This window comes from Colobus angolensis, unplaced genomic scaffold (genome assembly GCF_000951035.1).
Source record: "Colobus angolensis palliatus isolate OR3802 unplaced genomic scaffold, Cang.pa_1.0 Scaffold53, whole genome shotgun sequence".
Taxonomy (NCBI): domain Eukaryota; kingdom Metazoa; phylum Chordata; class Mammalia; order Primates; family Cercopithecidae; genus Colobus; species Colobus angolensis.
In genome coordinates, this window is record NW_012118821.1 from 4,099,482 (window position 1) to 4,103,995 (window position 4,514).

The window sequence follows — 4,514 nt, forward strand, 5'->3', positions numbered from 1 at the left end:
CCGGCTAGTTCTTTGTATTTTTTAGTAGAGACGGGGTTTCACCATGTTAGCCAGGATGGTCTCGATCTCCCGGCCTCGTGATCCGCCCGTCTCGGCCTCCCAAAGTGCTGGGATTACAGGCTTGAGCCACCGCGCCCGGCCTTTACCTCATTTTAAACAGCTGCATAAATATTCCTATTGCATAGAACTGTAACAACATACTGACTAATACACTACAGATGGATAGTGTCTAACCAAAGTGATTTTTTAAATATAACAAACAATGCTCTAGTGAGTATCTTTGTAAGTGTATACCTTGGTGAGGTGTTTTTATAGGATATATTCCTAGAAGGAGAGTTATTGGGTCAAGGATATGTATACTATGTTTATTGATATTAGTCTTTCCTCCCAAAGAGATTTGACCAATTTATTCTTCCAGCAGCAATATATAAGTTTACCTGTTTCCTGTTATCTTTGCCAATACTAGGTTTATCAGCCTTTAACTTTCACCCCTCTAAAGGGGATGGTATTTTATAGTTGTTTTGATTTTCATTTTTTGTGACATTGAGCATCTTTTTATATATTTGTAAGTAATTTATATTTCTGTAAACTACCTTTTTATATCTTTTGACTATTTTTCTATTGAATTTGTCTAACTACTGAATTGTAGCAGTGCTTAGTATATTAAGGAGATTGGTCCATTGTCATATGGTTATTTTAGGCAAATTTTTAATGCAAATTATTTTAATTTTTCCTAGCTATTGTAATTATCCTTAGGTTATTTTTTAATGACTTCTTTCTATTAGATTTTATGTCAGAATATTACAGTATTGGTTATTAGCTTTCAACTTAACACCAAATTTGAGCAGATTGGTAATAACTACAGTTAATCAGGTGCTTATTTTCTGTAATTTACTGGCACTTTACATAAGTTATCTCTAAAAGTGATTCCTTTTTTGAAGGAACAACAACAAGAGAAAAAACAAAATTAAGGCTTAGAGAGCTTAGTAACTTGCCTAAGACTACTCAGCTAGTAAATGACAGATACAAGATTTGAACAAAGATTGGACTCCAAAGCTTGTGTTGTTTCTGCTATACTGGTGGGGAGTTTGGTGAAGAAGTGGATATAATAGCAAGAGATGAGTAGGAGCAAAGGAAGAGTGAGGAAACTATAAAATGAAAATAACTCAAAGTTTAGCTTTTTGGGTTTCTTTTAAAGTTGGGTTTGAGGTGGCCTGTAGAACCCGTATTCTAGAGGCAAAAACTTCCATAGCCTTATATATTTCTGTTTCAAATTTGGTAGATGACATTGATTCCTTAAGAAAATATTAAATTGTAGCCACTTGTTATCTTTTCTCTGTGTAAGAAAGCAGGGAAGTATGTAATTTGTTTTACAAAGTTTCCATATGAAATATTTAATGGGAAATTTATCTAATCTATGGAATTTTATACCAGGTATTTTAAAATAGGTTATTTCCTTTAATCCCCAAAACCATTCAGTTATTAGGTGATATTATTTCCATTTGTAGATAAATACTTAGGATTCAAAGATTAAAGCCAACGTCAGACAGTGAGTAAATGAAGGTAGGACTTAAGCCAAGTTTGTCAGACTCCAAGCCTTTCTTTTCTATCATATTGTGTTATTAAAGTTTAAAACAACAACAAAAACAAACAAAGATAGCTGAAATAATCAGTTTGTTTCAGGGCTGAATTAACTCTGAAACTACTTATTACCTGATGGTAAATGAGAAGATTCTGTTTTTCAATAGCAGTGGAAGGCAAAGTAATTCACACTAAGCTCATTGCATTAAATTTGGACATAAATAGTAGAGGTTCAAAAAGCTTGGAAATACTGAGAGGTTGTATGAAGAGTTGAAGTAACTTAAGAAAAAAAGAAACTTGTTTAAAATTTGCCTTACAGGTTTCATTTCCTTTTTGCTATAAATCAAGAAATTACTGATTTTAGATAAATTATTGATTTAGAAAATTATTGATTTAGATAAATCAAGAAATTATTGATTACAGGCTGGGCGAGATGGCTCATGCCTGTAATCCCAGCACTTTGGGAGGCCGAGGCGGGTGGATCACGAGATCAGGACCATCCTGGCTAACACGGTGAAATACAAATAATATAGCTAAAAATACAAATAATTAGCTGGGCGTGGCGGCAGGCGCCTGTAGTCCCAGCTACTTGGGAGGCTGAGGCAGGAGAATGGCGTGAACCCGAGAGGTGGAGCTTGCAGTGAGCTGAGATTGTGCCACTGCACTCCAGCCCGGGTGACAAAGCAAGACTCCGTCTCAAAAAAAAAAAAAAAAAAGAAAAAAATCAAGAAATTATCTTATTTTTAAATAATGAAAAAGCTGCAGATACTGTTTTGATACTTTTTTGATGTTGCCTGAAGTTTTTTGGAAAAAGTTAAATGTTTCTCCTAAAGTGAAATATCTCAGATTATTTGAGGAGGTCTAGAACTGATAAAGAAATGAAAGTGATATACCTGACTAAATGGACCATTAAAAATGATTAGGAAAATAATGTTAATTCAAACTGGTTAGCTGGTCTTTAGTTACTGTAAATTCTTAAGTTGAAAGTCAGAAAGATAAAATGTTAAAGAAATTTGTAAGAAAATGACTTCACGTAATTTTGGGAGGATAAAGCAAAAGAAATTTTGACATATTCTGTTGGAAGTTTTGTGACTCAAAAGCTAATACTGGAAAATCAAAAAACATGAATTTTATCATTGCTTGGTGTTTATCTTTAGAGCAGATTCTTAATGTAGCAAATGAAAAATGCAATTCCATTGATTTCTTTCTGAAAAGAACATTAAGTAATATTGCAACTCTTGGCTTTCAAACAAAATAATAAGACATTTATAATAAGTATGCTTTTGAAAGTTCTCAACATAACTGGAGGGAAAAATCATAACTGAGAATGTGTGGGAAGATATGTTTTAGGATAGCAGAAGAAAATGTTCCAAGTATTTATGAAATAATGTTCTATTGTTGTCTTTTCCCTTTGACCATTAAAAAACTGCAAGCAAACTAAAATTACCTTGTTATGCTCAAAAAGTTAAAAATGTTTGTTGCCATGGAGATAGTCCCAGTCTAGATTTCTTTCCGGTAGTTTAAAGACTTTCGCAATCCCATGGGGAAGCAATATATTTTCAGTACCACAGCTGACAAAATTTGTTTCTGTGGGTGAGATGAGTAATATACCTTTCTTTGTCTTTGGTGTTCATGGACACATTGAAAGGCTATAAATAATAATGGAGAAAGTCTTGCTCACCACTCCTAGTTCATGTAAGGACCTAAAGTCATAGAAAACTAAAAGAATGGTAAGCCAATTAAAGAACTGGACTGAAACTCATAGAAAACAAAAAGAATAGTAAGCCCACTAAAGAACTGGAATGTATACCTCCCCTCCCCTCCCCTGCTTTCCCTGAAACAGAGCTTTGCTCTCTTGCCCAGCCAGGAGTTCAATGGTGCAATCATAGCTCATTGCAGCCTCAAACTCCTGGGTTCTGGCTATCCTCCTGCTTCAGCCTCCTGAGTAGCTAGGACTATAGGCACATGCAACCGTGCCTGGCTAGTTTCTTAAATTTTTTTGTAGACCTGGGATTTTGTTATGTTGCACAAGCTTGTCTGGAATGCCTGGCCTCAATAGATCCTCCCACCCTGAACTCCCAAAATGCTGGAATTACAGGGGTGAGCCTCCGCACCTGGCAAGGTGCTGTTTTCAATGGTATGCCCCATGGGAAGCCTGGTGTTGAATAACTCCACACCTTCAGCCTCATCCCAGAGAACAGGGCCTCTCTCCTCCCTTATATTTGCATTCGAAATTCAGCAAACTTTTTCTTTTCTTTTTAGAGACGGGGTTTTGCTACCTTGCCCAGGCTGGTCTCCAACTAATGGACTCAAGCAATTCCCCCTCCTCGGCCTCCCAAAGTACGGGATTACAGGTTTCAGCCACCACACCCTGCTGGCAAACTGTTTCTGAGCCCAGCACTGTGCTAGGTGATGCTGGCAAGTCAGCAGTGACTGAGACAGGCCTAATTCCTGCCCTTATGGGCTCACAGGCCAACAGAGAAGACCCAGAGTAGACAGGACTAGAATGGGGGAACCCAGAGGGTACCAGCTTGGAGGGTGGGGTCAGGGAGGACTTCCTGGAGGAGGGGGCATCTAAGTTGAACTTTGAAGGATGTCGGTGAAGGGAGGGGAAAAGGATACAAGCAGAGGACATAAGAAGGGTGAAAGCAGCTCACACCTGTAATCCCAGCACTTTGGGAGGCCGAGGTGGGTGGATCACTTGAGGTCAAGAGTTCAAGACCAGCCTGGCCAACATGGCTATCCCTATCCCTACTAAAAACACAAAAATTAGTCGGACCATAGTGGTACATACCTATAATCCCAGCTAGTTGGGAGGCTAAGGCAAGATAATTGCTTGAATCCAGGAGGCAGAGGTTACAGTGAGTCAAGATCATACCACTGTACTCCAGCACTCCAGCCTTAGGTGACAGCAAGATACTGTCTCAAAAAAA

The 4,514-nt window shown here is 37.7% G+C and overlaps 1 protein-coding gene across 2 annotated transcripts in view; it reads left to right on the forward strand.

The window, feature by feature from the left end:
* Nucleotides 1-4,514, forward strand: part of ADAM17 (ADAM metallopeptidase domain 17) — a 69,886-nt gene that overhangs the window by 15,582 nt on the left and 49,790 nt on the right. The gene's annotated exons all lie outside the window — the stretch shown is intronic.